Source organism: Hyperolius riggenbachi, chromosome 6, assembly GCF_040937935.1.
Source record: "Hyperolius riggenbachi isolate aHypRig1 chromosome 6, aHypRig1.pri, whole genome shotgun sequence".
Lineage (NCBI taxonomy): Eukaryota > Metazoa > Chordata > Amphibia > Anura > Hyperoliidae > Hyperolius > Hyperolius riggenbachi.
In genome coordinates, this window is record NC_090651.1 from 6,147,735 (window position 1) to 6,171,718 (window position 23,984).

Below are 23,984 nucleotides of genomic sequence, written 5' to 3' on the forward strand. Positions count from 1 at the left end.
AAATCTTCATCTCCATAAAGCTTTTCAGCAGATGGAAGCATGAACCCACTTTTGAACCAGAAACAGCGGCAGAAGCGCCTGACCTGGGCTACAGAGAAGCAGCACTGGACTGTTGCTCAGTGGTCCAAAGTACTTTTTTCTGATGAAAGCAACTTTTACATGTCATTCGGAAATCAAGGTGCCAGAGTCTAGAGGAAGACTGGGGAGGGGGAAATGCCAAAATGCCTGAAGTCCAGTGTCAAGTACCCACAGTCAGTGATGGTCTGGGGTGCCATGTCAGCTGCTGGTGTTAGTCCACTGTGTTTTATCAAGGGCAGGGTCAATGCAGCTAGCTATCAGGAGATTGTGGAGCACTTCATGCTTCCATCTGCTGAAAAGCTTTATGGAGATGAAGATTTCATTTTTCAGCACGACCTGGCACCTGCTCACAGTGCCAAAACCACTGGTAAATGGTTTACTGACCATGGTATTACTGTGCTCAATTGGCCTGCCAACTCTCCTGACCTGAACCCCATAGAGAATCTGTGGGATATTGTGAAGAGAAAGTTGAGAGACGCAAGACCCAACACTCTGGATGAGCTTAAGGCCGCTATCAAAGCATCCTGGGCCTCCATAACACCTGAGCAGTGCCACAGGCTGATTGCCTCCATGCCACACCACATTGAAGCAGTCATTTCTGCAAAAGGATTCCCGACCAAGTAGTGAGTGCATAACTGAACATCATTATATGAAGGTTGACTTTTTTTGTTTTAAAAACACTTTTCTTTTATTGGTCGGATGAAATATGCTAATTTTTTGAGATAGGAAATTTGGGTTTTCATGAGCTGTATGCCAAAATCATCAATATTAAAACAATAAAAGGCTTGAACTACTTCAGTTGTGTGTATTTGAATCTAAAGTATATGAAAGTCTAATGTTTATCAGTACATTACAAAAAATAATGAACTTTATCACAATATGCTAATTTTTTGAGAAGATCCTGTATGTGAATGCATCAAGACACAATTATATTGAGTGCTGAATTTGTAATGATCACTGGACAGTACTGATCTGTGCACCAAGAGAAACATTATAGGAACATCTGAATTGGGTATGTTTTGAAAATGAGTTAGTTTAATCCAAGTGATGCAGGTTGTAGATATTATTTTTATGCTGGAGTTACAAGATTCCAGAGCGGTTCATCTAGGCAAGAAAGGTTGTGAAAAACAGCCCTACAGGGTCCCTTTAAAGTGTATCTATACTCTTGCACAGCACAGAAGGAACACATAGAAATGCACCCTGTATGTATTTAGAGTTTATTCTGGCTAATTCTCCCTCATCTGTGACTAATCACAACTGTAATTTGATCTCTCAGCTGTGTCAGCTGGCTGCCTTGGCAAAGCAGCTTATTTGGAAACACAAGATGCTAACCCTATGTCTGCTTCCATGAAAGCAGGAAGTAGACAGACTCTCCTTCTCTGGTGATGGTGTGGGTGACAGGTGCACTTTATGCCTTCCCTCCCATCACTTGGCCACAGATGGCAGCACACTTCTCTCTCCTCCTCTAGTGATAGTGTGGGTGACAGGTGCACTTTATGCCTCCCTCCCATCACTTGGCCACAGATGGCGGCACACTTCTCTCTCCTCCTCTAGTGATAGTGTGGGTGACAGGTGCACTTTATGCCTCCCCCCCATCACTTGGCCACAGATGGCAGCACACTTCTCTCTCCTCCTCTAGTGATAGTGTGGGTGACAGGTGCACTTTATGCCTCCCCCCCCATCACTTGGCCACAGATGGCGGCACACTTCTCTCTCCTCCTCTAGTGATAGTGTGGGTGACAGGTGCACTTTATGCCTCCCCTCCCATCACTTGGCCACAGATGGCGGCACACTTCTCCCTCCTCCTCTAGTGATAGTGTGGGTGACAGGTGCACTTTATGCCTCCCTCCCATCACTTGGCCACAGATGGCAGCACACTTCTCTCTCCTCCTCTAGTGATAGTGTGGGTGACAGGTGCACTTTATGCCTCCCCTCCCATCACTTGGCCACAGATGGCGGCACACTTCTCTCTCCTCCTCTAGTGATAGTGTGGGTGACAGGTGCACTTTATGCCTCCCCTCCCATCACTTGGCCACAGATGGCGGCGCACTTCTCTCTCCTCCTCTAGTGATAGTGTGGGTGACAGGTGCACTTTATGCCTCCCCCCCCCCCCCATCACTTGGCCACAGATGGCAGCACACTTCTCCCTCCTCCTCTAGTGATAGTGTGGGTGACAGGTGCACTTTCTTCCTCCCCTCCCATCACTTGGCCACAGATGGCGGCACACTTCTCTCTCCTCCTCTAGTGATAGTGTGGGTGACAGGTGCACTTTATGCCTCCCCTCCCATCACTTGGCCACAGATGGCGGCACACTTCTCTCTCCTCCTCTAGTGATAGTGTGGGTGACAGGTGCACTTTATGCCTCCCCTCCCATCACTTGGCCACAGATGGCGGCACACTTCTCTCTCCTCCTCTAGTGATAGTGTGGGTGACAGGTGCACTTTATGCCTCCCCTCCCATCACTTGGCCACAGATGGCGGCACACTTCTCTCTCCTCCTCTAGTGATAGTGTGGGTGACAGGTGCACTTTATGCCTCCCCCCCCCCCATCACTTGGCCACAGATGGCAGCACACTTCTCTCTCCTCCTCTAGTGATAGTGTGGGTGACAGGTGCACTTTATGCCTCCCTCCCATCACTTGGCCACAGATGGCAGCACACTTCTCTCTCCTCCTCTAGTGATAGTGTGGGTGACAGGTGCACTTTATGCCTCCCTCCCATCACTTGGCCACAGATGGCAGCACACTTCTCTCTCCTCCTCTAGTGATAGTGTGGGTGAAAGGTGCACTTTATGCCTCCCCTCCCATCACTTGGCCACAGATGGCGGCACTTCTCTCTCCTCCTCTAGTGATAGTGTGGGTGACAGGTGCACTTTATGCCTCCCCTCCCATCACTTGGCCACAGATGGCGGCACACTTCTCTGTCCTCCTCTAGTGATAGTGCGGGTGACAGGTGCACTTTATGCCTCCCCCCCCATCACTTGGCCACAGATGGCGGCACACTTCTCTCTCCACCTCCAGTGATAGTGTGGGTGACAGGTGCACTTTATGCCTCCCCTCCCATCACTTGGCAACAGATGGCTGCACACTTCTCTCTCCTCCTCTAGTGATAGTGTGGGTGACAGGTGCACTTTATGCCTCCCCTCCCATCACTTGGCCACAGATGGCGGCACACTTCTCTCTCCTCCTCTAGTGATAGTGTGGGTGACAGGTGCACTTTATGTCTCCCCTCCCATCACTTGGCCACAGATGGCGGCACACTTCTCTCTCCTCCTCTAGTGATAGTGTGGGTGACAGGTGCACTTTATGCCTCCCCTCCCATCACTTGGCCACAGATGGCGGCACACTTCTCTCTCCTCCTCTAGTGATAGTGTGGGTGACAGGTGCACTTTATGCCTCCCCTCCCATCACTTGGCCACAGATGGCGGCACACTTCTCTCTCCTCCTCTAGTGATAGTGTGGGTGACAGGTGCACTTTATGCCTCCCCTCCCATCACTTGGCCACAGATGGCGGCACACTTCTCTCTCCTCCTCTAGTGATAGTGTGGGTGACAGGTGCACTTTATTCCTCCCCTCCCATCACTTGGCCACAGATGGCGGCACACTTCTCTCTCCTCCTCTAGTGATAGTGTGGGTGACAGGTGCACTTTATGCCTCCCTCCCCCCCCATCACTTGGCCACAGATGGCGGCGCACTTCTCTCTCCTCCTCTAGTGATGGTGTGGGTGACAGGTGCACTTTATGCCCTCCCCCCATCACTTGGCCACAGATGGCAGCACACTTCTCTCTCCTCCTCTAGTGATAGTGTGGGTGACAGGTGCACTTTATGCCTCCCCTCCCATCACTTGGCCACAGATGGCAGCACACTTCTCTCTCCTCCTCTAGTGATGGTGTGGGTGACAGGTGCACTTTATGCCTCCCCTCCCATCACTTGGCCACAGATGGCGGCACTTCTCTCTCCTCCTCTAGTGATAGTGTGGGTGACAGGTGCACTTTATGCCTCCCCTCCCATCACTTGGCCACAGATGGCAGCACACTTCTCTCTCCTCCTCTAGTGATAGTGTGGGTGACAGGTGCACTTTATGCCTCCCCCCCCCCCCCCCATCACTTGGCCACAGATGGCGGCACACTTCTCTCTCCTCCTCTAGTGATCGTGTGGGTGACAGGTGCACTTTATGCCTCCCCTTCCATCACTTGGCCACAGATGGCAGCACACTTCTCTCTCCTCCTCTAGTGATAATGTGGGTGACAGGTGCACTTTATGCCTCCCCTCCCATCACTTGGCCACAGATGGCGGCACACTTCTCTCTCCTCCTCTAGTGATAGTGTGGGTGACAGGTGCACTTTATGCCTCCCCCCTCCCATCACTTGGCCACAGATGGCAGCACACTTCTCTCTCCTCCTCTAGTGATAGTGTGGGTGACAGGTGCACTTTATGCCTTCCCTCCCATCACTTGGCCACAGATGGCGGCACACTTCTCTCTCCTCCTCTAGTGATAGTGTGGGTGACAGGTGCACTTTATTCCTCCCCTCCCATCACTTGGCCACAGATGGCGACACACTTCTCTCTCCTCCTCTAGTGATAGTGTGGGTGACAGGTGCACTTTATGCCTCCCCCCTCCCATCACTTGGCCACAGATGGCAGCACACTTCTCTCTCCTCCTCTAGTGATAGTGTGGGTGACAGGTGCACTTTATGCCTCCCCTCCCATCACTTAGCCACAGATGGCGGCACACTTCTCTCTCCTCCTCTAGTGATAGTGTGGGTGACAGGTGCACTTTATGCCTCCCTCCCATCACTTGGCCACAGATGGCTGCACACTTCTCTCTCCTCCTCTAGTGATAGTGTGGGTGACAGGTGCACTTTATGCCTCCCCTCCCATCACTTGGCCACAGATGGCAGCACACTTCTCTCTCCTCCTCTAGTGGTAGTGTGGGTGACAGGTGCACTTTATGCCTCCCTCCCATCACTTGGCCACAGATGGCTGCACACTTCTCTCTCCTCCTCTAGTGATAGTGTGGGTGACAGGTGCACTTTATGCCTCCCTCCCATCACTTGGCCACAGATGGCGGCACACTTCTCTCTCCTCCTCTAGTGATAGTGTAGGTGACAGGTGCACTTTATGCCTCCCCTCCCATCACTTGGCCACAGATGGCAGCACACTTCTCTCTCCTCCTCTAGTGATAGTGTGGGTGACAGGTGCACTTTATGCCTCCCTCCCATCACTTGGCCACAGATGGCGGCACACTTCTCTCTCCTCCTCTAGTGGTAGTGTGGGTGACAGGTGCACTTTATGCCTCCCTCCCATCACTTGGCCACAGATGGCTGCACACTTCTCTCTCCTCCTCTAGTGATAGTGTGGGTGACAGGTGCACTTTATGCCTCCCTCCCATCACTTGGCCACAGATGGCTGCACACTTCTCTCTCCTCCTCTAGTGATAGTGTGGGTGACAGGTGCACTTTATGCCTCCCTCCCATCACTTGGCCACAGATGGCGGCACACTTCTCTCTCCTCCTCTAGTGGTAGTGTGGGTGACAGGTGCACTTTATGCCTCCCTCCCATCACTTGGCCACAGATGGCTGCACACTTCTCTCTCCTCCTCTAGTGATAGTGTGGGTGACAGGTGCACTTTATGCCTCCCTCCCATCACTTGGCCACAGATGGCGGCACACTTCTCTCTCCTCCTCTAGTGATAGTGTAGGTGACAGGTGCACTTTATGCCTCCCCTCCCATCACTTGGCCACAGATGGCGGCACACTTCTCTCTCCTCCTCTAGTGATAGTGTGGGTGACAGGTGCACTTTATGCCTCCCCTCCCATCACTTGGCCACAGATGGCAGCACACTTCTCTCTCCTCCTCTAGTGATAGTGTGGGTGACAGGTGCACTTTATTCCTCCCCTCCCATCACTTGGCCACAGATGGCGGCACACTTCTCTCTCCTCCTCTAGTGATAGTGTGGGTGACAGGTGCACTTTATGTCTCCCCTCCCATCACTTGGCCACAGATGGCGGCACACTTCTCTCTCCTCCTCTAGTGATAGTGTGGGTGACAGGTGCACTTTATGCCTCCCCTCCCATCACTTGGCCACAGATGGCGGCACACTTCTCTCTCCTCCTCTAGTGATAGTGTGGGTGACAGGTGCACTTTATGCCTCCCCTCCCATCACTTGGCCACAGATGGCAGCACACTTCTCTCTCCTCCTCTAGTGATAGTGTGGGTGACAGGTGCACTTTATGCCTCCCTCCCATCACTTGGCCACAGATGGCGGCACACTTCTCTCTCCTCCTCTAGTGATAGTGTAGGTGACAGGTGCACTTTATGCCTCCCCTCCCATCACTTGGCCACAGATGGCAGCACACTTCTCTCTCCTCCTCTAGTGATAGTGTGGGTGACAGGTGCACTTTATGCCTCCCCCCTCCCATCACTTGGCCACAGATGGCAGCACACTTCTCTCTCCTCCTCTAGTGATAGTGTAGGTGACAGGTGCACTTTATGCCTCCCCTCCCATCACTTGGCCACAGATGGCAGCACTTCTCTCTCCTCCTCTAGTGATAGTGTGGGTGACAGGTGCACTTTATGCCTCCCTCCCATCACTTGGCCACAGATGGCAGCACACTTCTCTCTCCTCCTCTAGTGATAGTGTGGGTGACAGGTGCACTTTATGCCTCCCCTCCCATCACTTGGCCACAGATGGCAGCACACTTCTCTCTCCTCCTCTAGTGATAGTGTGGGTGACAGGTGCACTTTATGCCTCCCCTCCCATCACTTGGCCACAGATGGCGGCACACTTCTCTCTCCTCCTCTAGTGATAGTGTGGGTGACAGGTGCACTTTATGCCTCCCTCCCATCACTTGGCCACAGATGGCAGCACACTTCTCTCTCCTCCTCTAGTGATAGTGTGGGTGACAGGTGCACTTTATGCCTCCCCTCCCATCACTTGGCCACAGATGGCAGCACACTTCTCTCTCCTCCTCTAGTGATAGTGTGGGTGACAGGTGCACTTTATGCCTCCCTCCCATCACTTGGCCACAGATGGCAGCACACTTCTCTCTCCTCCTCTAGTGATAGTGTGGGTGACAGGTGCACTTTATGCCTCCCCTCCCATCACTTGGCCACAGATGGCAGCACACTTCTCTCTCCTCCTCTAGTGATAGTGTGGGTGACAGGTGCACTTTATGCCTCCCCTCCCATCACTTGGCCACAGATGGCGGCGCACTTCTCTCTCCTCCTCTAGTGATAGTGTGGGTGACAGGTGCACTTTATGCCTCCCCTCCCATCACTTGGCCACAGATGGCGGCACACTTCTCTCTCCTCCTCTAGTGATAGTGTGGGTGACAGGTGCACTTTATGCCTCCCCTCCCATCACTTGGCCACAGATGGCAGCACTTCTCTCTCCTCCTCTAGTGATAGTGTGGGTGACAGGTGCACTTTATGCCTCCCCTCCCATCACTTGGCCACAGATGGCGGCACACTTCTCTCTCCTCCTCTAGTGATAGTGTGGGTGACAGGTGCACTTTATGCCTCCCCTCCCATCACTTGGCCACAGATGGCAGCACACTTCTCTCTCCTCCTCTAGTGATAGTGTGGGTGACAGGTGCACTTTATGCCTCCCCTCCCATCACTTGGCCACAGATGGCAGCACACTTCTCTCTCCTCCTCTAGTGATAGTGTGGGTGACAGGTGCACTTTATGCCTCCCTCCCATCACTTGGCCACAGATGGCGGCACACTTCTCTCTCCTCCTCTAGTGATAGTGTGGGTGACAGGTGCACTTTATGCCTCCCCTCCCATCACTTGGCCACAGATGGCAGCACTTCTCTCTCCTCCTCTAGTGATAGTGTGGGTGACAGGTGCACTTTATGCCTCCCCTCCCATCACTTGGCCACAGATGGCAGCACACTTCTCTCTCCTCCTCTAGTGATAGTGTGGGTGACAGGTGCACTTTATGCCTCCCCCCCCATCACTTGGCCACAGATGGCAGCACACTTCTCTCTCCTCCTCTAGTGATAGTGTGGGTGACAGGTGCACTTTATGCCTCCCCTCCCATCACTTGGCCACAGATGGCGGCACACTTCTCTCTCCTCCTCTAGTGATAGTGTGGGTGACAGGTGCACTTTATGCCTCCCCTCCCATCACTTGGCCACAGATGGCAGCACACTTCTCTCTCCTCCTCTAGTGATGGTGTGGGTGACAGGTGCACTTTATGCCTCCCTCCCATCACTTGGCCACAGATGGCAGCACACTTCTCTCTCCTCCTCTAGTGATAGTGTGGGTGACAGGTGCACTTTATGCCTCCCCTCCCCCATCACTTGGCCACAGATGGCGGCACACTTCTCTCTCCTCCTCTAGTGATAGTGTGGGTGACAGGTGCACTTTATGCCTCCCTCCTATCACTTGGCCACAGATGGCGGCACTTATCTCTCCTCCTCTAGTGATAGTGTGGGTGACAGGTGCACTTTATGCCTCCCCTCCCATCACTTGGCCACAGATGGCGGCACACTTCTCTCTCCTCCTCTAGTGATAGTGTGGGTGACAGGTGCACTTTATGCCTCCCCTCCCATCACTTGGCCACAGATGGCAGCACACTTCTCTCTCCTCCTCTAGTGATAGTGTGGGTGACAGGTGCACTTTATGCCTCCCCTCCCATCACTTGGCCACAGATGGCGGCACACTTCTCTCTCCTCCTCTAGTGATGGTGTGTGGGTGACAGGTGCACTTTATGCCTCCCCTCCCATCACTTGGCCACAGATGGCGGCACACTTCTCTCTCCTCCTCTAGTGATAGTGTGGGTGACAGGTGCACTTTATGCCTCCCCTCCCCCATCACTTGGCCACAGATGGCAGCACACTTCTCTCTCCTCCTCTAGTGATAGTGTGGGTGACAGGTGCACTTTATGCCTCCCCTCCCATCACTTGGCCACAGATGGCGGCACACTTCTCTCTCCTCCTCTAGTGATAGTGTGGGTGACAGGTGCACTTTATGCCTCCCCTCCCATCACTTGGCCACAGATGGCAGCACACTTCTCTCTCCTCCTCTAGTGATAGTGTGGGTGACAGGTGCACTTTATGCCTCCCCTCCCATCACTTGGCCACAGATGGCGGCACACTTCTCTCTCCTCCTCTAGTGATGGTGTGTGGGTGACAGGTGCACTTTATGCCTCCCCTCCCATCACTTGGCCACAGATGGCGGCACACTTCTCTCTCCTCCTCTAGTGATAGTGTGGGTGACAGGTGCACTTTATGCCTCCCCTCCCCCATCACTTGGCCACAGATGGCAGCACACTTCTCTCTCCTCCTCTAGTGATAGTGTGGGTGACAGGTGCACTTTATGCCTCCCCTCCCATCACTTGGCCACAGATGGCGGCACACTTCTCCCTCCTCCTCTAGTGATAGTGTGGGTGACAGGTGCACTTTATGCCTCCCCTCCCATCACTTGGCTACAGATGGCGGCACACTTCTCTCTCCTCCTCTAGTGATGGTGTGGGTGACAGGTGCACTTTATGCCTCCCCTCCCATCACTTGGCCACAGATGGCGGCACACTTCTCTCTCCTCCTCTAGTGATAGTGTGGGTGACAGGTGCACTTTATGCCTCCCCTCCCATCACTTGGCCACAGATGGCGGCACACTTCTCCCTCCTCCTCTAGTGATAGTGTGGGTGACAGGTGCACTTTATGCCTCCCCTCCCATCACTTGGCCACAGATGGCGGCACACTTCTCTCTCCTCCTCTAGTGATAGTGTGGGTGACAGGTGCACTTTATGCCTCCCCTCCCATCACTTGGCCACAGATGGCGGCACACTTCTCCCTCCTCCTCTAGTGATAGTGTGGGTGACAGGTGCACTTTATGCCTCCCCTCCCATCACTTGGCTACAGATGGCGGCACACTTCTCTCTCCTCCTCTAGTGATGGTGTGTGGGTGACAGGTGCACTTTATGCCTCCCCTTCCATCACTTGGCTACAGATGGCGGCACACTTCTCTCTCCTCCTCTAGTGATAGTGTGGGTGACAGGTGCACTTTATGCCTCCCTCCCATCACTTGGCCACAGATGGCGGCGCACTTCTCTCTCCTCCTCTAGTGATGGTGTGGGTGACAGGTGCACTTTATGCCTCCCCTCCCATCACTTGGCCACAGATGGCGGCACACACGTCTCCCTCCGCTCTGTGTAAACTCTGCAAAGTAAACGATTTAACCAGATCCAGCCAGGAGGAAGGGAATTTGTTTTGGTAAGCTTCCACCAGGCCTGTTGCTTCCAATCCAACATCTTTTTCTTGTCTTTTTTTTCTCCACATGTGAAAACAATCCCTCTCTCCAGATAATGTAAACAGACTTGTTGTTTATTACAGATGTAAATGGCGGGATGAGGCTACCGTTCGTGTAAACTCTGGCTTACGCCTCTCACTTCGCTCTGAGCCAGCGCGGTATCCCGATCCGGAGATAATGGCTTTCCCCGGCCCGTTATAGGATTACGCCGGATTTGGCAAACTTTGGTTCCCTTCTGAGAACTTCACTAAATCTCGTTAAGATCCGACCACATAACGTGCAGATTTCACAAACGCATCAACCGGATCTCTGAGTAGGACAAAATACAGAGCGATTTATTTTCAGGGGTTCCCCATGGTAACCGTCAATCATGGCGCCCCGATAAACAGGGCAGCGATGGGGTTGGTATGGTCAGAGGAGGGAGCTAATGAGGTTTAGGGTCAGAGGTCACAGAGTTTGTAAAGATTAAAGGATACCCGAAGTGACATGTGACATGATGAGAGAGATGTGTATGTACAGTGCCTAGCACACTAATAACTAGGCTGTGTTCCTTTTTTTCTTTCTCTGCCTGAAAGAGTTAAATATCAGGTATGTAAGTGGCTGACTGAGTCCTGACTCAGACAGGAAGTGACTACAGTGTGACCCTCACTGATAAGAAATTCCCCTTTTTTACCTCTTTCTTGCGCTCAGAAGCCATTTTCTGCTAGGAAAGTGTTTAATAGTTGGAATTTCTTATCAGTAAGGGTCACACTGTGGTCACTTCCTGTCTGAGTCAGGAGTGAGTCAGCCACTTGCATACCTGATATTTAACTCTTTCAGGAAGAGAAAGAAAAAAAGGAACACAGCATAGTTATTTGTGTGCTAGGCACTGTACATACCCATGTCTATCTCATGTCACATGTCACTTCGGGTATCCTTTAAGAGGACGTATAGAGTCAGGATACCTGGAACTAGGCCACAATAAGCCGTCATTTAAAGAGTGGAGAGTTGCCGGGAGACATCCTGGCTCGGGATGGGGAAGGGGAGGTGCTATGTTAAAGAGAAACCGTAACCAAGAATTGGACTTCATCCCAATCAGTAGCTGATACCCCCTTTTACATTAGAAATCTATTCCTTTTCGCAAACGGATCATCAGGGAGAGACCCCTCCCACAGTGTGATGTCAGGACCATGGTCCTGCCAGTTTCCTGTCTGTGAACCTTGTTGCGTTGTGGGAAATAGCTGTTTACAGCTGTTTCCAACTGCCAAAAAAAGCAAGCAGCACCTACTTCCACTGACATCATCTGCCAGCATTAAAAATGTAATAAATGTCAGAATGTAAATCAGGGAGAGGAAAGATTTTACAATGGGCAAACACTGACTAAATCATGTATACATAATTATTGTAAAAATGAAGCACTTTTTATTACATTATTTTCACTGGAGTTCCTCTTTAAGGTTAAGGTGATTGGAGGAATAGTGTAAGGAAGGGTTTTTGGTTAGTGTGGAGGGCAGCAGGGTGGGAGGTTAGGGTTAGGCATAGGGCAGAGGATGCGGTTAGGCTAAGGTAGGTATGAGGGATAGAAAAGTGTGAGGGTTTCTGAAATTAAGCCATCCTTACCGCCTCCTAATCCACAGTTCTGTTTTACGGTTGCCCTGTTCCTTCCAGGAGTGGGGGAGGTGAAACCGCCGTAGTGCCAGTCTGTCCTGGCACCCACCTCCTGTACTCATCCCTGTGAAATTCTACTTCAACTGGCGCCAGCTCTGCCTACATCTGTGTGATAGTGACGAGGTCATAGGCTACAAATGCGTAAATGTGCAGGCAACACTCCAACCAATTAACCAACAGCTAGCATGACTTAAAAGACATCAGAATGACATAATTACTGGCCAAAGCTACTATATTGATTAAAATTGATATATTAACCATCAAACTTTACCCAAACTTAAAGTAATTTATATTTACCAACATATCACCATAACCACATAACTGGCCGGCGTTACTAGATCTGGCAGCAATTCCACAACCTAAACCAGCCTAACAAACTGTCTGCCTGTAAAAGTAACTACATCACATGAATGATTGAAGTTAAGTAAGTTAGGGTGGGCAGCAGGGCCGGCGCTACAAGTAAGTAGTAAGTAAGCAGAGACTCCTGCCCCCTTTGCCAGTCAAAGATGTCCTGCGCCCTGGCTTCGGCAGCCGCTGGACGGCCAAAGCAGTGAGCCCGCTAAACTGGATTTCCTATACTGGGGCACCACCTATACCTGGCTACCTAAACTAAACTGGGGCGCCACCTATACCTGGCTGCCTATACTGATGGCACCTGCACCTGGCTAACCTATACTGGTGCACCACCTATACCAGGCAACCTATACTGGGGGCAACTATACCAGGCAACCAATACCGGGGCACCAACTATAGCCACAAAATGCCATGGCCACACCCACTCTTTCGCTGTATCATGCTGTGTGCACCGTTTCTTCAGTGTCTGAGCCACACAAATTTTGCAGCACACTTCGTACACGGGGTGGGGTGGCTAAATTGCGGGCACAGCAGCCAGTGGCCCAGGTCTGATGATGTGTGAGAGGCCCCAACATTTCTGATGGCGGCCCTTCAGGGAGGAGCTCAGTATAGGTAGCTGGGAGGTGTCAGGTACTGGGAGGAGCTCAGTAAGGGTAGCTGGGAGGTGTCTGCACCCACCAGGCACTGGGAGGAGCTTAGTTTGGGCAGCGGGGAGGCGTCTGCATCAGCCAGGCTCTGGGAGGAGCTCAGTATGGGTAGCTGGGAGGTGTCAGGTACTGGGAGGAGCTCAGTAAGGGTAGCGGGGAGGTGACTGCATCAGCCAGGCTCTGGGAGGAGCTCAGTATGGGCAGCTAGGATGTGTCTGCACCTGCCGGGTGCTGGGAGGAGCTTACTATGGGCAGCTAGGACTAGGAGGCATCTTTCTGAGTCGCATCCGAGTCTCTACTAGGAATACTATGGTATGGCTGTTCTTTCTACACTCTAAACCCATGGTAAGCCAACTGAAGTAACGTTTGACATAAATCTGTGCCGTGTGTGAAGCTGAGCTGAATAAATAGCGTATTTTTCATGAAGATTAGTGTTTCGCTGTAAATCTCGCTGTTTACCAGCATATTGTCGGGGAGGTTACACACGGACAGGAGATTTCTCAGTGATTAGGTAATCGTCTTTTGCAAGGGGAGCAGATAAAAACAGCGATGGGATATAATTTGTGTTTTCAACATCTATGGGGCGGAAAGGAAGGGGGTTCAGTGGGGGTCAGGAAGGAAGGGGGGTGGGGTGGAGGGTAAGGGGGAGGGCGGGAAGGAAAGGGGGTGGGGTGAGGGATCGGGAAAGAAGGGGGGTGGGGGGGAGGGCGGGAAGGAAGGGGGGTGGGGTGGGGGGTAAGGGGGAGGGCGGGAAGGAAGGGGGGTGGGGGGGGAGGGCGGGAAGGAAGGGGGGTGGGGTGAGGGATCGGGAAAGAAGGGGGGTGGGGTGGGGGGGGAGGGCGGGAAGGAAGGGGGGGGGCATCATGTGAAAATGTTTCTCTGAAAAACACAATTATTGGCATTGAGAGAATGGTTCATTCCGTTCTGCTTCCAGCCTATATGAGGGAGGAACGAGGATTGGCTTCATCTATCAGAGATTTATTAGATTTCAGTCCGCCAGGCTGGCCCCTGGGCAGAGATGGATTGGGATGTAATGGGGCCCCTTGCCAAGGTAGTAGATTAGGGGCCCCGTTGTCGTCCCTTTGGTAAGCTGAAGTGGAGAGAGGTCAGAGAAGATGGCAGGTGGGCCCCTTGACACCCGCTAGGCCCCAAGCACCTGCCTAAGTTGCCTGGTGGATGATCCTGCTCTGTCCCTGGGCAATAATGTCACAGCTATGTTGATAAGGGCCGGTTCAGACGGGTGTTCAGGGACGTCTTGTTTAGCCAAAGCTTAGTGAATTTCTGCAACCAAACAGAAAAGTGTTTGTCAACGGTTCCCGTCGCTCAATTATCGTGTCGTGTTTTGGACCCCTTAGGGCAGGCATGGGCAAACTTGGCCCTCCAGCTGTTGAGGAACTACAAGTCCCACAATGCATTTCAGGAGTCTGACAGCCACAGTCATGGCTCATAAAGGCAAATGCATTGTGGGATTTGTAGTTCCTTAACAGCTGGAGGGCCAAGTTTGCCCATGCCTGCCCTAGGGGGACACGGAAGCACCAAACGTAGCTGATCTAGAACGCTGGATTTAGCATGTAGGACAAGACAACGGGATCAAACGTGGAATTCATGTGACTTATGGGAAAAGCCGTTGTTTAAAAAAGATTCCATTCATTAGAATGGACAGCACTGCCGCATTTAAAGGATACCCGAGGTGAGATGTGACATGATGAGATAGACATGTGTATGTACAGTGCCTAGCATACAAATAACTATGCTGTGTTCCTTTTTTTCTTTCTCTGCCTGAAAGAGTTAAATATCAGGTATGTAAGTGGCTGACTCAGTCCTGACAGGAAGTGACTACAGTGTGACTCTCACTGATAAGAAATTCCAACTATAAAACACTTTCCTAGCAGAAAATGGCTTCTGAGAGCAGGAAAGAGATAAAGGAGGTCAATAGTTCATAGATTTTAGCTCTGGCATACTTCGATGAATGTGTCATTGAACAAAAACAACAAAACAGTTAAAACTTAAAAAGTACATTTAAGCATAAAATAAAACTGTGGAATATCTTAAAAAGTCGTTTTTAGGAGAAGGAAGATAGATACAATCGTTTATTTCATTTGTTTATTTTCGCCTCGGGTGTCCTAAGGCTTACATTAGATGAATATAGACAGGTAAAGACTGGAAAGGCACATACGGTGTTTGGTAGTCTGTTCATGCACTTATGAAAACTTTTGTTGTGAACACAGGTGAACATCAGTTGTTAGTGTTTTTTTGGCATTTACCGGTATTTGAACAGTTTTCCCAGGCCTGAATGTATGCATGTTATGTAAATCCACAGTACAGAATTTTTGATGTCCTTAGTTATGGTGTCTAACCATTGGTGGTAACCAGACATTAGTAACTACTAGTAATCTGCTCTTGAACAATCAATCACTATTGTTCATCTTTTGAGATAAGAGGAGCCAGTAGAATATCCTGCCATCATCCTGCTGTCCCCCCTCTCACCTTGTCCTTGGGCCGGCCAACACTTCCATTTCAGTATTGGTCTGCTGTGTTTCAATGGGATGGTATAAAGCCAACCAAATCAATGAAATTAGAATTTCCACAGTCCTGATGTTTTAGACCCTCCATCTTGTCTCTATGGCCTATCAGAAAACTATGGTTATCCAGTTATCCATTCTGCAGGACATGAGTACCGTGGCAGACTCGAAAACCTGACAGATTTTGATCTCTCCAAGTAGAATAATTTAACCAAGTCCAGGAAGTTTGATCTAAAGGTGTTTAGTGAAGGATCCTATGACATCACAGCAGTGGTGGGTGAGCAGCAGGCTGGGAATTGACCACGCATGGGATTGAGAGTGGGAAACAGCCACCATGGCCAGTACACTACACACTCGCCACCACCAGGGAGATGTACTAGGACCTCTGAATAAACACGTTTGGGTTGGACCTCCTGAGTCTGTTTGAACTTTTCTACTTGATAAGTGTAATGATCTGCTCAGCTGCCTGTGCAGGCAGGCAGCTTTTTGACCATTGTTTAGGTTTGCATGCTGCAGGACTCTGGAAAGAAGAGCTTCTGTCAGTTTTGCAGCTTGTGCTTGCTGAGGAATTTGCATACGTTGTCATGCAAATTGCCTGGCCACATTCATTGGAGGCGTGTACTATAAGTACTATGTGTTTCCCACAATGCTTGGCTGGTCATAAGGATTTAGTCCTGTGTAACACTCCTGGAGGAGTGTCAGCCTTACTCTCTGTTAGAACATCAGCTTAGAGTAATTCCTGGAAAACTGCACTAGGCAGGTTTCCTTAGTGCAGTTAGGATTGCTTATCTGTTTGTTTGTTCTGTTGCGATTGTCCTGTCCCAGCGGTGGTCGACAGGAAATGGTTCTGATCTCTGTTCTTGGAGTATAGCTGGTGCAGCGGTTGCTACCAGCTATCTCTTCTGATCTGTCTCACTTGGATCGCACTAGCATCTTGCGCTAGCGCTGTGGATCCTTCTGTTCTGTCTCCTTGGATCGCGCTAGTCACTTTCACTAGTGCTGTGGATCCTTCTGTTCTGTCTCCTTGGATCGCGCTAGCCACTTTCCGCTAGTGCTGTGGATCCTTCTGTTCAGCCTTCCTGGATCGCACTAGCATCCTGCGCTAGTACTGTGGATCCTTCTGTTCTGTCTTCCTGGATCGCGCTAGCCACTTTCGCTAGTGCTGTGGATCCTATCTCTCGCTTGTCCCTGTTTTCGTGTGTCTGTCTTGTCTGCTACGAACGCTTGCTGGAGGCTCGGTGAGGTAACCGTTAAGCAAGCGCTCGCGTCCTCTGTTACATGTTTGTCTGTCGATGGTTAGTTAGGCGTGCTTGTCTCTATTGTGCTTATCACGTGGAGACCGCGCATGAACGCGTGCACTGTTGCGAATGAGTGCGGTGTTCGCGTTCAGTTAGCGTTTGTTATTTTCCGTATCTCCTCTTTGTATGATTTGCTGTGCCTTTGCTATCCTCGTATTCTGTTCTGATCTGCCTTGTGTCACTTTTGGCAATCGCCTTTCTTGCGGTTGCGTTTCTGTTTCGTATCTGCTGTTGTGTGTGCGCTGTCGCGGGGTGGCGACTAGATTGGCGCACACACATACAACCTGTCCCTTTGCTCGTTCTCATTCGCAATCGCTTCTCTTGTGATTGCGTTCTGCGCTTCGTACAATTCCTGTCTGGCATTTGTGGAGGTACAGAGGATTGGTTCCTCTGCACTCCTCAGCGCCATCTGCCGACAGGAATTTCCCTCTACAGGTGCTTAGCACCTTTTGCTGGGTTCCTGCAATTATACGCTTGTGGAGGATTTCCGCCGTATCAGTGCACATGTTGTGCGCTGGTCACGGAGGAAGTTCCACAATCGTTACAATAAGATTGTCCATGTGTAATGAGCAAGAGAAAGGAGGTAGAGTGAAGACACTGCATGTTACTCAATGCATGTATGCCCCCCAACCCCACCCAACACACCCACAGATGAAAACATAGTGCCTTCCCCTAGTCTTCTTGGAACTATCTGTAGATGTTTTTGCTTGAAGTCATTTCTATTGGCCTTTGGGTGTAAGTCTCCGTCTTGTGAAGGAACTTTAATCCTGAGCCTTCTTGTCCCTCTAGTATGACACTGAGCTTCTTTCATTTTCTACCCCAGTTTTTCTAACAAAACATCACAGCATGCATCCCTTTATTAAGGACTGACCTAGCCAGATATGCCCTGCTATGGGTGACATTATCTCAAGCATTCGTAAATATATTGTTTAAGTGTACTCCATAATCCTGTAGCCCTTGCTAAAATTGTGTAGAAGCGCTTTACAAACATTGCTTGATGTTTTTAATTAACTAGAATTGTGGAGTATATTTAGGTTTGTTCACTCAGCATTTGTGTAGAGAACTTAGGCTCCACTAGTCAAAACGCATAACATTTATATTGCACTTTTCTCCAGGTTGACTCAAAGTGCTTCAGAGTTGCAGCCACCACCAGCCTTGTCCAAAGATTCCTTACTGTTTTACATACGGACTTGAGCCAGGATTAGAAGCCTGGCCAAAGGTGCCAACCCTACATCAAAGACAACGTCCTTAGCCAATCCGCTATCCAGCTGCCCCCGTCGCCCGAGTCCCTCAGCAGAAGAACCATTTCTGTATACAGGCATACATTCTGGACTGAAGCTCTACAACTAGGTTAGGTTCATCAAACTGTATTAAGTATGTTTTATCTTTATAATCAGAAGAGTTACATTTCCTAAAAGGAACAGTTTCCTCCACTTTAGAACTTTTTTTCTCTTGACAGTCAAATGTTTTTTGCAGACTACAAAAAACCAAAATGTTTTTGCATTTATCAAAAGTTTAGGATCTTTCAAATCTTGCTTTACAGAGTATCTGTTTCCAGGGCCTCCCCCGCCTGGTCCTTCGCTTCTGGGACAGACCCTCTCGGTCTGAGCTGTGTAGGTGTTTCTGGCCGTCTTCTGGCTGATCTCATCCCCGAGCGGCTCCAGCAGAGAAGTCGAAAGTGACACTCTGTCCACAAGTCATGAAAGGTCCGACCGTTTTCTGGCCGCGAGACGGATGATTCATTTTTTTAAAATAGGAAAATAAGGTAATTGGAAACGACGTACTGTAATAGGTGTGTCCAAATAAACGCCTTTCTGCGGATTTCATCTGAAATGACCCCTGAAGGTGTTGCCGGTATCTCAGGAAGCCTGGTCTTCACCAGACAAGCCACTCCATACAGCTGGTGCTGGGATAATGCTGATTCATCTAGTACACCACACGCCCATCATCGCATCTGTTCATGCCCTTTCTATACCTACCTGATGAAGTGTTTATTTTCTTGTACAGTTTTGGAGGAACTTGCCAGCTGGTTGGAATCCATGGTCTGAAGAACTGTAGGACTTTGTTGGAGCTCTGCAAACTCCCTGCTATAATTTGGGGAAGGTGGGGTTGTTTGTTCCTATGTGAATTGCTTGGATCTTAAATGAATGTTTGTCCCAAGTATATATAGAGCCCACCTCTCCACTCTTCGTCATGAATGTTCAGGGACCCCCGTTGACAGTTGCAGGGGGAGGGGCAAGCTGTGGTGCATGTTCGAGTTATTGTGGCTTAGGGGTAAATTCTCATGATGCATATTTAATAATTGACTCTTTGCACAGAACCCAACAAACATCTTCATCGGGTACAAGCTGCCGAAACATACGTCTACCTTTTTTTTTTACTTATACTATTTAATGAATAACAGGAGCAGAACTATAAATCACAAGGCCTCCAGCTCAAATTTGAAAGTTTGGTTGAAATGCAGGCAGAGAGGTGAGTCTAAATGGTTAACACCCGTGTCCTGCTAAACTTTATACTAAACCTAGGCCCCCTCCATCTACAACTGATTTGTCAAATCACTTAAAGATGAACTTTAAAGGACACCCGAGGTGAAAATAAACTAACAAAATAAACAATTGTATCTATCCTCCCTCTTCTAAAAATGACTTTTTAAGATATTCCACAGTTTTATTTTATATTTAAATCTACTTTTTAAGTTTTTACTGTTTTTGCTCAATGACACATTCATTGAAGTATGCCAGAGCTAAAATCTATGAACTATTGATCCTTTTTACCTCTTTCCTGCTCTCAGAAGACATTTTCTGCTAGGAAAGTGTTTTATAGTTGTAATTTCTTATCAGTGAGTCTGACCCAGTGCTGACAGGAACTGCCACTTACTTACCTGATGTTTAACTCTTTCAGGCAGAGAAAGAAAAAAACAAACACAGCCTAGTTATCTGTGTGCTAGTCACTGTACATACACAATGTCACATGTCACCTCAGGTATCCTTTAGCCCAGGACTGAACTTCATCCCAATCAGTAGCTGATACCCCCTTTCCCAGGATAAATCTTTACTTTTTCTCCAATAGATCATCAGGGGGCGCTGTATGGCTGATATTGTGGTGAAACCCCTCCCACAGTGTGATGTCATGGCCATGGTCCTGACAGTTTGCTGTCTGTGAACCTCGTTGCATTGTGGGAAATAACAGCTTTTTCCAACTGCCAAGCAAGCAACATCCTCCCCCTGTGCATAGAACGCTCAGTAACGAACATTCCGTACAGATCACCTGGCAGAACTAAAAATGTCACCACCAGTGATAAATATCAGAATGTAGGTCAGATTTTACAACAGGCAGACACTGACTAAATAATCTACAAATGAATATTACTTCTTTAAGTACATGAATTTGCTAGGTGGGAGCATGCTTGTATGAGAAAAATATCCCAGGTCCTTCAGGTGGTTTTGTCATTTGGAAGTAGAAGTGTGTCCAAGCTGCCGACCGCCACCCATCCCAATCAGGACACAGGAGGTGGTATGGCCAGCCTGCCAAGCAACACCTCTCCTGTAGTTGTCTGGGGGATAAGGGGCGGGGGGTGCACAGCCAGTGGAGGGGAGTACATTTTGGAAGGGGAAGATGAGGCACCTCTCCATTTAGGTCAAGGAGAGGTACCCCAACACTGGGGAGCTACAAAAACCATGTAAGGTCAAGTGACCTCCACTGCACTCATCAGAACTATGGTACTTGGGCATACCTCCCAACTTTAAGAGATGAGAAAGAGGGACACTTAAGCCACGCCCCTGCCACACCCCTGATCACGTCCCTATTCACGCATACTATAAAGATTTCATAAGAAAAATATGTTGTTTTATAATTCAAATCACACTGGTCCTTTCTATCCTGGTTCATTGTCCTTCGTAGTAACATTTTTAAATTAGTAATATATCAGTTTAAAGGATGAGAATAAAGTTTAGAGTCAAACACAAAAGGGACAAAGTCCTGAAAGAGGGACAAATGAGGAGGAAAGAGGGACAGGGCTGTCAACGAGGGACTGTCCCTCCAAAAGAGGGACAGTTGGGAGCTGTGCTTGGGGTTTTTTATCCAATAGTAAAGTCTAAAAAATGTGTGTGAATGAGGCTTATCAGCCAATTTCATTTAACTGCTTGAATCTCCTGTTGTCTTCGTGGAGTTCCTCTTGACATGGGTGGAGCTGGTGTTTTTGGCAAGGTGCACCATAATTACCAGCCAGTCCAGCCAGGGTTTGAATATATATAAAAAAAAAACACAACCAAAAAAATGTTGGCCAGGTTGCCTCTTCCAGTCTTTGGTTTGAGATGGGTTCCATCTGTTGCCGCTATTGAAGATCTCATCTGGCAACGAGACAACCCCCACCGGCTAGAACTCCTTCAGATCGCTGCTTGAGCAGGCTAATATTGACAGTGCTTAAATTGAATTATTTTCCTGGCCCATTTTCAGCCATAATTGTGTTTTTTTGCTTAAAATCACAAACATGACAGGAGAGCGATGGTTGGGAAGGTGCTGCCCTCTCCCCAGCCTGGAGCTTCCTCGCACATGTGCTCCCCATCAGCCCCTATTATTAATACTCTTTGCCAAAGGCCGGCATATGGTGATAGTTTTGGGTTGGAGGACAGCAGGACGGATGCAGCAGGGAAGGCGCAGTATCAGTCCTGCCAGCCAACCTTTCCCTTCCTTGATCTACAATGTGCTTTGTGAAATTTTTTTGGCGTTTCATATTTTTCCAATTTTTCACATGAAAGGAGACAGGGGGCACGGGAGTTTGGGGAGGTGGGGGGAAGAGGACGGAACGTTCCTCTAATTGCAGGCAGGTGTTACAGACTGATACATGAGAAATGCTCCGTTTGGTCATATAATCACTTTAAGGATGGCTGGAAGGAATCTTGGAGGCACTGGGCCCCGACGCCCCAGGGGCATCGCAGAGGTCAAAGGTGTCCAACAGAATAAGCTCGGGCAAGGAAGGCAGCTCATTAGCTAAAAACACTGTTTTTCTAATTCCTAATGCTGCCCCCTTTAAATAACCATTTAAACTTATGCGGAGAGTATTTATGTTTTTAGAATATACACATTAAGTGAATGGAGCCCGAGCTTCAGACCAACCTCCGAAAATGAGCAGCCTGGAAATGTATGATAAGGCCACGGCCCGCTAGAAAGAGAAATCGCTATTGTGTTTTGCGATGCGCCTTTTGTAGCGATTTTAGCAGCGTTTTCCAGAGCGATTTCTGGTGATTTGAAAGCGTTGTTGAATTTAACGCTAGCAGTTGGTATAGCAATTGCAATTTCCTGTTTTGTTTTTTATTCGGTTTACTAAAATAATTGCTAAATCACTTTTGTACAGCGATTGAAAAGCGATTTTGCAGCAGTCCTGTACTTTGTATTGAAGGGCAACCGCTCCAAACATGCTACTGCAGCCACGATTGTGATTTGGGGAAATCCCTCCTATGTAATCGCCTCTATTGACTTTTATTTGCCTATTGCTTTTGGAATCAGTTCCTCTGCTACACAACTAAACTTACAGGTAGCAGCCAGCCAGCTACCTGTATAGAGCTCTGTGGATTCACCATCCACGTTGCAAGAATTTATATCTTTATACAACCACATTTATGTTAGAGACAAAGAGGTTCTTTGATGAAGTGAGGACTGAATCATAAGTTTCATCTGCTACCTTTGAAGTACAATATATGCTGCATATATACGGTATAAGCTTTCACTTCTAAGCAGTGAATTACCAGACCACGATTTCTAGCATCAGGAACCAGTCCGACGAAGGCTTTTTATAAGCCAAAAGGTTACTGTTTATTCATCTCTAAGTTATCCAATAAATGGTATCATCCTGATTCAAAACTCCTAGCATCAAGAAAGAAATTCTTGTTTGCAGCAAGTGCGTAACTCTCAAACATCAGTAGGCAGGGTAGTGCATTGTAGGCTCCCCCGAGTGTGGAAGAAGCGGTGCAGGCTGCTGAGGGCCTGAGTCCACTAACGCAGTTGTGCACAGTTGTGTCCGCTTTTCAGCAGCACATCAATGTTACAGATGCTGAAAAGGGGACACAACTGCGTACCATTGTGCACAACTGCGTTAGCGGGCTCAGGCCCTGTAAGACCAGAAGAACCACCCTTGTCACCGATTTGTTGCATTCAGAAGTCATGGGGGCAGGATAACTGAATCTAGGTTCATTTACAGCATTCACCAACTCTCTACCCAAGCAGTCCCTTCTCTCCATGTCACTAGCCATACAGAACAAGAACCAACAACCACAACAGTACAGATAATCTTATGCAGAACACAAGTAGAACAGTGACATCTACAGGCCAGGTGTATGAACACCACGATTCCTGTCAGGAGCCCAGACACCAGCCTCTTCCTGCACCTCAGACTGCCTGTGCTATAGGCTGCAATCTTCTCAGAGAAACTCAGTCTGTACCCAGCCCTCTTGTTATTTGAACAGTGGTGACGATGCAATCCAGGCACGATTTAAAATCACACCCACAGTGTCCAAAACACAGCCTTAGTACTCCTCTGCTTTAGGTCATGTGGTGATAATTCCAGGACAGGATTTTGGACTGTAGAAGCCTCTTTTTACATAAGAAGAGGTCAGATTTCAGCACTCTGGTTACTGAGCTGTTGGGGGATATTTTTAGATCTAGAGACAGCATTTCCATATGTTGTTAGTCAGTTTCTTTACATTTAGGGAGTCTAGTGACATATCACTGAGAACAGAGGCCTATCTCCATCATGTAGTGAGTCAGGCAGCAATGGCGGCAGCCAGGGGATTCTCAGGGGGAATTACACACATAATGATGAGAACTTTCTTCTGTTTCCTCCATGGAGCCATAAAAAGCTTTATGTGACTCAAAAACTTCCCGTCTTCAGAGCTGACGTAATGCTTATCTGTAAATGCTGATGTGAAGGAAAAAGTAATGATGACAAAAAAAGTCACAGTAATGATTATTTTATCATGACTTCTGCATGATTTGCAATTGTAACAGTGTGGCCTGGGTGTAACCAGGGGTGTAACTAGGGGGTGTGGCCTGGGTGTAACCAGGGGTGTGGCATGGGTGTAACCAGGGGTGTAACTAGGGGGTGTGGCATGGGTGTAACCAGGGGTGTGGCATGGGTGTAACCAGGGGTGTGGCATGGGTGTAACCAGGGGTGTGGCAGGGGTATAA